Consider the following 13,740-nt stretch of genomic DNA (forward strand, 5'->3'; position numbering starts at 1 on the left):
AAATAAACAATGAAACCCGCTTTACTTAACGCAGTAATCAACTATTTAAAGTACAAGTATGGATATGTATCCACGGAACTCCAAATCTCTATCTGATAGATTGCCTGTCAACAGCATTCTGTACTCTCATTCTTGGAAGGAGATTTGGGAACTTTGGTTTGTAAACTGACAGGGAGCCTGGTCATTCTTGACTATACAGTTGTGAGCAATATCATTAGTGAGGCGATGTCTTTCACCATCACAAAAGTGACGATGTGTTTTGGCATATACTTCATATGACACTAAACACGATGCGTAGAAGTTCCGATCCTTGATCGTTCAACCGCGGCCCACGGCTCACAGAGCCTAGTCCAAGTCATCTACATATTGTTCAATGGCATCAAATACAACGAGTGACTCATGGAAGGCGGCTACACGGGTAGCGGGATTTGTGGCGTGCACTGGGAGGTTTTTTAGAGGGCCTCGGGGAAACACAGTAAGGGTTAGGTGTCGAAGTGAGCACGTCGAACACGGGTAGATAGTAGATCTACGAACCTTATAAAATTTGTCGTTGCTGTGTTGGGGAAGTACCTGCTCTCAAAGTGCTAATAGAAATCGGTAATACTCAAATCGTTATAGGTACTAAAAGCTGGCTAAAGCCGGAGATAAGTTCACCCGAAATTTTTGCGAAGAACCTAACGGTGTTCAGACAGGATAGGCTACATACAGTTGGCGGTGGCGTGTTTGTTGACGTTAGAAGTAGTTTATGTTGTAATGAAATTGTAGTACTTTGTAGATAGTTCCTGTGAATTAGTGTTGGTGCACGTCATTCCTGGCAACAGGAATGAAATAATACTTGTATTCTCCCAATTCAGACGATACAATTGCAGAAATGTGCAAAGGAAACTTCAGTTTAATTTCAAACTTGTACAGGACTCATACAATTAAAGTTGACGGTGACTTCAGTTTACCGTTGACACGTTGACAAAAGTACGTGTTTAAGTCCGGAAGTACGCATAAAATATCATCCGAAATTTGCAGTAAACGCATTCTCAGAAACGTATTTCGAGCAATTAATTCCTGAGCCCACTAGCGAAGTAAACGGTCGTGGAAACACACTTGACATCTTAGCAACAAATAATCCTGAGCTAATAACGAGCATCAAAACGCATACAGGGATTAGTGAACACAGCGTTGTAGTAGCGAGACTGAATACCGTAACTCACAAATTATCAAAGAATAAACGAAAAATGCATTTAATCAAAAAAGAAAGTAATATTAGCTTGACGTTTTAGTCAGAGAGATCTACACTCCTACCAAATTAACAATGTAATTGTATACTAGATGTGTCTTGAATTCGAAGAAATAGTCGAAACAGCAGTTGAAAGATTTATACTAAATAAATTAACAAACGACGGAGCTGTTCTCTATGGTACACGAAACAATTCTGGACACTTACAGAAACAACGAAAACAGCACGCCAAGTTCAAATGAATGCAAAAACCCCAAGATTGGCGATCTTTTACAGAAGCTCGAAATTTAGCGCAGACTTTAATGTGAGAAGCTTATAATAGTTTCCACAACGAGACTTCGTATGAAAACCTTGCAGAAAATTCAAAGAGATTGTGGTCAAATATAAAGTATGCTAGCGCCAAGACACAGTCAATGTATTCTCTGTACGATAGCAATGGAAACACTATCGATGAAAGTGCTGCAAAAATAGAGTTAGCAAACACAGCCTTCCGACATTCCGGGGGACAACGTTGCAATAAAAGACAACGGCCAATCCCTCCAACACCGGAAAAGCAAAAAGAGTGGGCCCTTCTGAGAGCCAACTCTGACGATTGCAAGCCTAAACGTAGAGGGTATCACCAAAAACAAACAACAAATCATATCACAACTTTGCCGCACGCACAAATGGGACATACTGTGTATACAAGAAACACACAAGAAAGAAGGGGCAATAAGACCAGAAATAGAAGGAATGAAATTAGCCATAGAAAATCCACATCCTAAATATGGCAGCGCTGTCTTCACAAAACGTGATATGGCGATAATATCATCTAACAGAACTACATACAATAACATAGAATTACTGACTGTCGAGTGTAGAACCTTCAACGTAACGTCAGTATACAAGCCGCCCAGAGAGAAGTTGAACTTGACTTTGCCGCCAAACTTCAACAACCAGAAAACACAGTTCATCTTAGGAGACTTCAAGTGCCACAGCACATCATAGGGCTACAAATATACAGACGACAACGGACGTAAATTAGAGCAATGGGCGGAAGTAAATAACTTATCCCTGATCCACGATCCCAAGCTACCATGCTCGTTCAGCAGCAAAATCTGGAAGCGCGAATACAACCCTGATATTGGTTTTGTAAGCGCAAACGTGGAAGACCGATGCTTAAAAACTGCATGCGCACCTCTTCCTAAAACACAACACCGACCTATCGGAATCCAAATATACGCTGCTTTGAGAACAACGAAAATACCATTCCGCAGACGCTTCAACTTTAAAAAAGCTAAATAGACAGAATATGCTGTGGAACTGGATGCAGAAATAAAAAAATCTATAACCAATTCCAGAAAATTATCAAACTTTCGTAGAGACCCTCCAAAAGATTTCTCGAAGACACATACCCCGAGGCTGCAGAGAGCATTTCATCCCAGGTCTCTCTGACGAATCAAAGAACATCCTGAGGGGGTACGAAATGCTTTACGAACAGGACCCCTTTAGTGAAGAAGTAGTCCAATGTGGAGAAACACTAATGGAAATGATTAGTGAATCAAGACAAAGGAAATGGGTCGAAACTCTGGAAAGAATGGATATGACCCACAGCAGCAAAGTCGCTTGGAACTTAATAAAAAAACTTAATTGTGACTTTGGGACAGCTAAACAATACTCTTCAGTAACACCCAATCAAATTGCCCATCAGCTTCTACTAAATGGAAAACCCAACAAGAAATGTCAGAAAATAAAAATCAGCAGAATTCAGAGTCAAGAGTCAAGCATGTTCGAAATACCATTTACCATGAAAGATCTTAATCATGGAATGAACTCAATGAAAGACGGGAAATCAGCGGGAGTCGACGATATATGCGTGGAACAGATCAAACAGCTCGGACCTAGTGCCAAGCAATGGATCCTGCAGCTCTTTAATCATTGCTTAAAAACGTGTAAGATCCCAAAGATGTGGAGGAAATGAAAGGTAGTGGCGCTACTGAAACCTGGGAAAGACGCAGGTCAACCGAAGAACTACCGCCCAATAGCACTCCTGTGCCATCTGTACAAACTGTACGAACGAATTATCCTAAACCGCATAGCAAATATCGCAGACCAAAAGCTCATTCCCCAACAGGCTGGATTCAGACCAGGGAAATCATGCACCAGTCAAATCGTAGCAATCACAGAACACATAGACGAAGGGTTTGAAAACAAACAAATAACAGGTTTAGCATTGGTGGACTTAAGTTCTGCATACGACACCGTCAACTACAGAAAGCTCATGGAAAAATTGTACTGTACATTTAAGGATCATCAGTTCACAAAAATAATTGAATCTCTGCTACAGTTGTATGTAACGCTGGACGAAAAAAAAAGCCGATGGCGTCGACAAAAGAACGGTCTCGCCCAGGGCAGTGTGCTGGCCCCCCTACTATTTAACCTATACACCAATGATCAACCAACACCGGAACGCACTACCCATTTCTTGTATGCCGATGATCTGGCCATTACAGCGCAAGGAATTAGCTTCGAAGAAGTAGAAGGGAAATTAGAAACCTCGCTACACGTAATGTATGAATACTAAAAAGAGAACTCCCTCAAACCAAATCCATGTAAGACACACGTTAGCGCTTTCCACCTCCGCACAAAACAGGCAAACAGGAAGCTGAACGTCACCTGGAATGGCAACAAACTGGATCATACGGACAAACCAACATACCTTCTTGTCGTGCTGGATAGATCACTGACGTACAGATATCACTGTGAAAAAACCTGCCAAAACGTTGCTGCCAGGAACAATATTTTAAGATAACAGAAGAATAGTAAATGGGGAGCTAGTCGGTCTGTATTACGAACAACTGCTCAAGCCCTTTGCTTCTCCACGGCAGAATATGCATGCCCTGTATGGTCTCGATCCACACATGCCAAAAAAGTCACTACAGTCCTTAATGAAACATGCAGGCTAACAACAGGATGCATTAAACCCACTCCACTTGGTAAAATATACAAAGCAGCTGGATTCTCATCTCCTGAATCCCGAAGAATTGCGCACGAACATAAAGAAAAATTTAAACAGATTTTCGACGAGCTCCACCCGCTGCATAGCTCTTCATGTGGACGTAGCAGACTTAAATCCCGCAAGAGATTTCTCACTAGTGAATTGAACGAGCCTCCGAAGGACTACCCTGCCTCACGAGAAATACCCAGCGGCAGTACATCAAGCTGGAAGATTTGGGGAACACTAAACCGCATCAGAACAGAAGTAGCACCAGTTAAAGCCAACCTAGTCAAATGGGACTTCAACAACGAAGGAGACAGAAAATGCGACTGTGGTGAAGTTCAGGATATGGAACACCTTCTACAGTGTTCCATCTGCCCCACAAGGTGTACCCTTGACGAACTATGGCTTGAGAAGAGAGAAACATTGGGCTTGGCCCGACATTGGGCTGAAATCTCCGGACACGAAAAAGTAAAGTAAGTAAGTCCGACATTCCTTCACCAAAGAAGACAGAGTAAATCCTCTAGAATTCGAACCAAGAACAGCTGCCAATATGAGTAACTTAGTAGCAGATATTTTCGGAGCAGTGAAGCAACTTAAATCATAAGATAAATGCAAGTGCTACGGTGCAGAATCAATATCAATTACGTCCCTTTCGAAGTATGCTGATGCAATAGCTCCATCCGTACCCAAAGACTGGAAAATAGCCTTCCTCACAACATCTTCTTTGTGTTCTTTCCAATTTGTTCGTAATTGTAATTCCTAGGTATTTAGTTGAATTTACGGCTTTTAGATTTCATTGACATATCTTGTAATCAAAGTTAAGCGGATTCCTTTTCGAACTCATATGGATGACCTGACACTTTTCATTATTTAGGGTCAGTTGAAATTTTCGCACTATACAGATTTTTATATATGTCGTCTTGAATTGGTTTTGATCTTCTGATGACTGTACTGGACGATAAACGACAGCATCATCTGCAGGTAACCTAAGACGACTGCTCAAAACGAGTCCTAAATCGTTTGTATAGATAAGGAACAACAGAAGGCCTTGTAACACTACCTCGGGAAATCATGTTGAGTATGGTGAGTATAAGGGAAATCAGAGTACGCACTGAAACATGTATGTGTTTCGTTTCCGCGCACTGTTCGAGATTGGAATAACAGAGAATGAATGTGAAGGTGGTTCGATGAAATTTCTGCCAGGCACTTTGCAGAGTAGCTATGTAGATGCAGATGTATAAATGAAGCACCCAGAAGCCATGGTGGAATATCAGTGCAACTTCATAGACGTCCACAACATTGGCAGGTATGCAGATTATGTGGGATACATAAGGGGCAGGAATAGCGTCAGTGTTGAGTGGTATCTGTGAAGGACACGGAGATGCCTTACACTCGTATGAGAGAACATTATCAGCACATCACAGTTTAAAAGGGACCTCATAGTGAGTCATAGTGACCTGCTGGTGAAATCGTACAGTATCCAGATTTTTGGGGCTTTCAAATGTGACAGTGGCTCAATGCTGGACTGCAGAAGAACATGACGGCAGTGTAACGACAAGAGCTGCAACCAAAGTTCTAGTCCAGGACAATAACAGCCGTCTCTGTGACTCACAGTCGTTGAACTGCAGACACAGCACCTAGCACGGGCGAGGTGCTTCTGTTGTTCTACACATCCATGTAGCAACAAACAGGCCTACGTCACTAACCTCTGTTTTAGATGCTTCCACGTGATGTAGAAATGGCGAGTTCTTCTACACGGCCAGTCCCAGGGAGCTGAATTTAACTCCTTACCCCCACCCCATACCAGGAATTGTTTACTATCAGTTCAAGTGTAAAGTAGTCCAAATTCCATCCCTACCCACCCTCAACGTACAAGTTCATATGAATGGCATAAGCACCAATGAGAAACAGAGCGATGGAGGGCAGAGCCAGTCATGAACCAAAAACTCAGTGTGTGGGCGAAATGCTAGTAAAACAAAAAAGGAAGTGCAGCTAGTACAAAGAAGCAAATGAAATTGTGAATAAAGTAAGACAGAAAGCATAAATAGTTGTTCATCAATCAGCGCTTCCGTTGCAGCCAGTTTACTAACAGATATGTGGAGAACCGGATTTTTCTAGGGGTAACAAGTGTAGCAGCTTGAGACACAGTCAAGTACCGCATCGAGGAGATGGAGTTATGCGTCATCTTGTCAAAGTACGGATAAACATCAGGATGCCGAACGCGAAGAATCGTCTGCACGTGCTCAGGCGGTAGGTTCCTTCATCTTTCGGTGGTAAGAGATGGACGAATTGTCAGGTGCCCCTCTTCATATCACGTAATCATTCACCGCCTGACTTAAAGGTGCCACATCGTTAAGTGGCATACATCGACTTATGTGGTTTCCCATGTTCTCGACCCTGACATTAGCTTTTACCAACGTGCGTAGCGGCTCAATGCTCCAACTGTGTTTCTCTTCGACCTTTCATCGCCTGATAGCGGTGTTTCTAAAACTATTGTAATCTCTATGCCCCTGTAGACGTGGTAACCAAAGGTACAAATTGGAACTTAGCATCTGTATCCTACCGTGAGTTGGTGGATCTGAAACGTATAACTGATTATCAGATGTTACTGTCCGCCATCAAATTGGCGAGTGATTTACTGCAGTTCATCCAGCGTATTTCCTCATCTTCTGTTGGCCTTTCATGCCGACAGCCTATACAAAGTCTAGCGACATTCTAGCCACGTTGTTGTTGTTGTTGTTGTGGTCTTCAGTCCTGAGACTGGTTTGATGCAGCTCTCCATGCTACTCTATCCTGTGCAAGCTTCTTCATCTCCCAGTACCTACTGCAATCCACATCCTTCTGAATCTGCTTAGCCACGTAGCAAGCCGAAATGTTCCATTCGTCGTGGCGACATTAACGCTGTCACTTCAGCACAACACCAATCTTTAATGGAACTGCTTATGCGTACTTACTGCCTTCTCTCTTACAGTTCGGTTGAAAGCTTATCACAAAACTTCCTGGCACCCTATCTTTTCTGAGAACTTTTGGTTTCATTTTGACCTATGGATTATAACTGTCTAACATCAGTGACAAGGAGATTCCTAATAATAATAAGTTTTCATAACATGTACTTTTCCGGTGTACTGTTTTACTTATTTATTTACCAGGATCCCTAGGAACGTGTGAGTCAAAACTACTTGATCATGAAATGAGTCTGTACATAGTTTATTGAATGCTGATAGCCGGCCGCTGGTGGCCGAGCGGTTCTGGCGCTACAGTCTGAAACCGCGCGACCACTACGGTCGCAGGTTCGAATCGTGCCTCGGGCATGGATGTGTGTGTTGTCCTTAGGTTAGTTAGGTTTAAGTAGTTCTAAGTTCTAGGGGACTTATGACCTCAGCAGTTGAGTCCCATAGTGCTCAGAGCCATTTGAACCATTTTTGAATACTGATAAATAATAATTTATAAATAATATAAATAAAAACTTAAAGAAATAATAAAACACGAAAATGTAGATAGCATAAGAATGAAAAACAATTTCCACAGAAAGCTTCTCAGCTGCTGCGAGTAACTCCTGTACAGAACAGAAGTGTGCCGTAAGGGAACGTTTCAACTTCGATTTCTATACTTCGTATTTCTTTCGATACTCCTGGAAGCCTATTGAAAATGAAACCTGCTGTTTAGTACACACATTTACACCCGTTAGTCAGAACGTTATGACCACCGACCTACTACTGATGTGTACGCGTCCAGGCGATAGGAGCGTCAGCTTGCGAGGAATGACTGCTAGTCAGACACACGCACGGTGCATGTAGTATCAATGAGCGTGCTGTCCGTGTGCAGAATGGGGAAAGAGCACGATCTATCTAAGTTTGACCGAGAGCAAATTGTGATGGCCCACACTCGGTTTGTTGATTCGGAGGAGGGGACCAAACAGTGTGTTATCGGTCGCATCGGATTAAGGAAGGATGAGGAAAGGAGTCGACCATGCCCTTTCAAAAGAATCATCCCAGCATTTGCCTGAAGCGATTTAGGGAAATCACGGAAAATCTAAATCAGGATGACCGGACACGGGTTTGAACTGTCACCCTGCCAAATGCGAGTCCAGTGTGCTAACCACTGCGTCACCTGGCTCGGTCGGAGGCTCGGCACAAGCATTTCGGAACCTGCGCGACTTGTCGGGTGTTCAAGGAATGCTATTGTGAGTGTCTCCAACACTTGCCGAAACCAAGATGAAATCATGTCTAGACGTCGTGAGGTTGGGTGGCCACACCTCATTACAGATATCGGATGTCGTAGGATGGGCAGACTGGTAAAACAAGACAGACGGAAAATTGTAGTGGAACTGACAACAAACTTTAATGCTGGGCAGAATACAAGTGTGTGTGAACACACAGTGCACCTAACGCTAGTAGCGATGGGCATCCGGAGATGGCAACCCATGAATGTGCCAAAACTAACACCACAACATTGGCAACTCCGACTGAAATGGGCACGTGATCATCGGCACTCGACGTTGGCACAGTGGCAGAGCGCTGCATGATAGTCTGATAAATCCCGATACCTTCTTCATCATGCCGATGGGAGGGTGCGAATCCATTGTCTTGCAGGGGAACAGCTCCTTGTCACCTGTACCGCAGGACGGAGATAGTTTGGCAGCGGCTGTATTATGCTCTGTAAAATACTCACATGGGCATCCATGGGTCCAGTGGAATTCGTGCAAGGCACGATGACGGGCAAGGAGTATTGTACACTGGTTGCAGGCCACGTACTCCGCTTCAAGATGAGCATGTTTCCCGACGGCAGTGGCATTTTTCGGCAACACAATGCGCTACGTCATAAGGCCAGGAGTGTGACGGAGTTTTTTGAGGAACACAGTAGCGAGTACCAATTGATGTGCTGGCCCCCCAGCTCGCTGGATACGAACCCGATCGAACACATCTGGGATGTGATTGAACGTGGGGTCATAAGTTCATCGCCTCCCTCCCCAGAATTTACGGAATTAGGTGACTTGTGTGGGCAGATGTGGTACCACCTCTCTTCAGCCACCTACCAAAGCCTAATTGTTTCCATGCCACAACGTATTGCCCTGTTACCCGTGCCAAAGTAGAATATACTCGGTATTAGGTAGGTAGTTATAATTTTCTCGCTGACCAGGGTATGTACAATGCTTCAGGAAGGGTCATCGATGTGTACAACGTTTATTCGTCTAGTATTCACCAAATTAAAACTGTAGTGTCTTCTGACTGTGTCAATATTGCCAGCTACAAATCCAAAGATGGAATATATGTGCAGGGTTGGTATAGTTAGAATTTCGAGGCCCTTAAAGAATGGCCTAAACGAATCTCGCGACCGGATACCGCATGACAGCCTGACCACACGATTCTGGGCTAGGAATATTCTTGATGAATTGCACAGAGTTGCCCCAAAATATGACACTATAAGATATAAGACAACGAAGGGAAGGAGAGTAAACAAGTCTTCGTGTTTCTATAATGAATATAGCAGCATTCAGTTTCTACAAATGATCTCGAACCTGATCTCCCAAGAATGCGTTTTGTTACAGTTAAGCGTTAATTTATTCCTCGAAAGCCACGTGCCGGCTTTGGAGTGATAAGATTACATCCGAAACTTCGCTTCATAGATTGCTTGAGATGACATTATCTGAGGTACGACGTCCGAAGTGGAGTGAGAGGCGGACAACAGTGGGTGAAGTGAACTCCAGTTCCGCGAGAAGTTGCGCCAGTTTTAGGAGGATAATGTGATTGGCTGTCATCTCACGAGTAAGCGAACCATATATCTAAAGTTCATTTATCAATATCTTATAAAGTATAATTTCAATTTAATTATCAATCATATCAGTTAAACTCTCAATAGTAACCTATCGTCCACTCATTTAAGACGTCATTTTATAACCATCTTTGCTAACATCAGAATAACGATATTCAGACGAAGAGACACAGTTCACGTAACAAAACCCGCAATTAAATTCCGAGCTGCGCACCGCATAAAATGATATTAAAAAAGAACGACTCTACGTGTAAAGCAGAGAAGGGAGGAATAAAAGCGCAACTTAGTTTGGAATGTAATCTCTCCAATGCACTTGATGTTCGAGGTTTATTGGCGTTTCGATGAAGAGCGTTCAATAAGTAATGCAACACATATTTTTACTTTTCTCGGCCAGTTTATTTGGTTGAAAAAATTCGGAATCCGTTATGGGGCATCGTAGAAAGAAATGGCTCTGAGCACTATGGGATATAACATCTGAGGTCATCAGTTCCCTAGAACTTAGAACGACTTAAACCTAACTAACCTAAGGAAATCACACACATCCATGCCCGAGGCAAGATTCGAACCAGCGACCGTAGCAGTCGCGCGGATCCGGACTGCGCGCCTAGAACCGCTAGACCATCGCGCCCGGGGGATCGTAGAACTTTCCCGCTTCAGCCCCTGTACTTTCATGAAATTCCGATGGTTGGCGGCGCTACACGTAGGCTTCAAATCAGTATCTGTAACGGAGGTGCATTCCACGCGAGAACTGTCATTGATTCTCCTTTGCTGGAAAACCAGAACATCGCAGATATTCATAGGCGCCTGCAGAATGTCTATGGAGATCTGACAATAAAAAAAAAATTAAAAAAAAACTCGATGTGTCGTTCGACGAGGCGTCTGTCATCATCACAACAAGGTCCCTCAAAACCTCCCTATCTACTCCGTAAGAGCCGGCCGCGCATAGCTGTGAGTCCGCCAATGATGGAAAGAGCGGGCACTCTCATTCGAAGTGATCGACGGATCACAGTCAAACGCCTCGGTGCACAACTGGACTTCCCTGTTGGTAGTGTTAACACACTCGTCCACCATTTGGGGTACTCAAAGCTGTGTGCCAGTTGGGTTCCTCGCCGCCTAACAGAAGATAAAGAGCAACGAAAGACCATCTGCGCGGAATTGCTCGCGTGTTACGAAGCTAATCTTAACAGTTTCTTGTCCAACATTGTGACAGGTGATGGAACATGCGTTCATTACTTCGAACCGGAAACAAAATGACAGTCTATGGAGTGGTGCCACACCACATTCTTACAAAGAAGAAGATCAAAGCCGCACGCTTAGCCAGTAAAGTGATGGCGACGGTCTTCTGAGACTCTGAAGGGGCTATTCTGTTTCATGTCCCCTCTCATGGTGCAACGAGCAACACGTATTGTTATACCCTCAGGCAACTGAAGAAACGACTTCATCGTGTTCGTCGCCACAAAAATGCAAGCAAACTTCTTCATTACAATGCAAGGCCTCAGACAAGTCTGCGCACCCGTGTGGAGGAGCTCGCAAAACTTCATTGGACTACTGTTTCTCATTCGCCTTACAGCTCGAATCTCACAGCTTCCAACTTCCATCTGTTTTCCCCAATGAAGGATGTACTCTGCGGGAAGCAACACGTGGATGATGGGTAGGTTGGTGATGCAGCAAGACGCTGGCTCCGACGTCGACCAGTGGAGTGGCGCCATGCGGGCGTGCGGGCCCTGCCAGTACGGTGGCGTAAAGCCGTCGCATTGAACGGCGATTATGTTAAAAAATGCTTTTTTTTAGCCATAAGAGTGGCAAATTATGTGGTGTATTGGAATCCTGAATAAAACCAACCCGCTTTCAGAAAAAAAATGTGTTGCATTACTTACTGAATGTCCCTCGCAATATGGCCTGTGGTACTTGCGACTTTGTAGGAGCCCGTTCGTAAAATACATTGCTTGCCATTTGATGCTTTGTCTACATCGTGATTATATAAGTTACATAAAGTCTGGCATCTCAAAAATGGAACTTGATAGATTATTTCGTAGAACTCAGAGCCTTGGCCATCTCACTAATCCATTGCAACCTAATCTTGAGAACAACGGATTGTGGACCTGATTGCTACATCTGCGCCGGCCGGAGTGGCCGTGCGGTTCTAGGCGCTACGGTCTGGAGCCGAGCGACCGCTACGGTCGCAGGTTCGAATCCTGCCTCGGGCATGGATGTGTGTGATGTCCTTAGGTTAGTTAGGTTTAATTAGTTCTAAGTTCTAGGCGACTGATGACCTCCGAAGTTAAGTCGCATTGTGCTCAGAGACATTTGAACCAATTGAGTGCTACATCTGCAGTGGTACAACGACATCTTCACAAATATCAGTTTGGTGAATCAACACAGTATCTCACTGTTCAACCTTGATGCAGTAGAATACACATAGGATCTGCACATGTCCTGCAGTCATAGTACAAATGTGAACAAGGTTAACGCAGAGGACGGAGAGAATGAATGAACGAGGAGGACGCATCTTGCACTGGATACTGACTGAATTCGTCACATTAAGTTGTTAGTTCAGTTTCGGTCGCTCTGACAGTCTTTCCCCATCTCTTTTATTCTTCTGCCACCGTAATGTTACTGATTGTCCTATTAGACACATCATTTATATTACTTTCCAACTTCTTGCACAATATCAATTCTGTCATCAGCAAAGCGGACAGTTTTCGTGCCATATTTCACGGTAAGTGGCAGGTCGTTGATACAAATCAAGAAAAGCAATGGACCCCAGATAGAACACCTTACATAACAGCAATCAGATTATAACCTCTTCCCTGTTTGTTGACTCTGGAGGACAACCTCTATCTTCTTAACCTTCGGGTATGAGGCGAATCATGGTGAACTTTTTGCCTAATCGCATAATGTTCCAACTCATGCAAAAATGTTGTATTGTCCACAACAGCAAATGTTTTTATTAAATAAAATACCTGCAGTCCGCAATCTATTATTTAGCCCTGCTAGTGCCTCACAAGCAATATAATATGTAGAATTTTCTGTGGATACTCCCTTTCGAAGCCAAATTGAGAGTCTGACAGCAAATTATGTGTACTGAAACGTGCCACTGCTCTCCTATACATAACTTTATCAAATACTTTTGAAAACACTAGGAGCAAAGAAAATGGCCGATGATGGTCTACGTTAACTCTGTCACTCTTTTCATAAAGTGGTTTCAGTATCGAGTATTTTAATCTGTCAGGAAATTGACCACACCTGAAAGATACAGTGCAAAGTTAACTGATTACAGAACTAATTTATGGTGTACTGATTACAATCCTACTTGGAATTTCATCATACCCATGGAAGTCATTGCCCTTTAATGATGTAGTGCTTGACTCCGTTTCATCTTTGCTTGTTTCCTGTAACTGGTGTTGTATAGTAGTCTCTTCTAAGATTTCCACATATTTAGCTGTACCAATAAAATGTTGATATAACTTTTCCCCTATTGATAAGAAGTGGTTTTAAATATTTGGCACAACTCTGGTGGATTCCTGACAATTTCATTCGCCAACAAAGCACCCAAATTCTGCTCTGACACCTCTTTTGCAACTGAGTATGTGGTTTTAATTTTGTTCTGAGACCTTTCTGTTCTCTTCGTTGCAGTCAAGTCTTTGAACGAAGCACTTGAAAATTCACTACATTCGGAGACAGATGGCCCCAGTATGCCAATATCTATGATATTTGAGAGGTGCATATGGAGCCTGAAGATGGCATATAGAATTGC

The 13,740-nt window shown here is 43.4% G+C and overlaps 1 protein-coding gene across 1 annotated transcript in view; it reads left to right on the plus strand.

Moving 5' to 3' along the window:
- Nucleotides 1-13,740, plus strand: part of LOC126470927 (uncharacterized) — a 447,426-nt gene that overhangs the window by 271,963 nt on the left and 161,723 nt on the right. The window lies entirely within an intron of this gene.

This window comes from Schistocerca serialis, chromosome 3, assembly GCF_023864345.2.
Source record: "Schistocerca serialis cubense isolate TAMUIC-IGC-003099 chromosome 3, iqSchSeri2.2, whole genome shotgun sequence".
In the NCBI taxonomy this organism is placed as follows: domain Eukaryota; kingdom Metazoa; phylum Arthropoda; class Insecta; order Orthoptera; family Acrididae; genus Schistocerca; species Schistocerca serialis.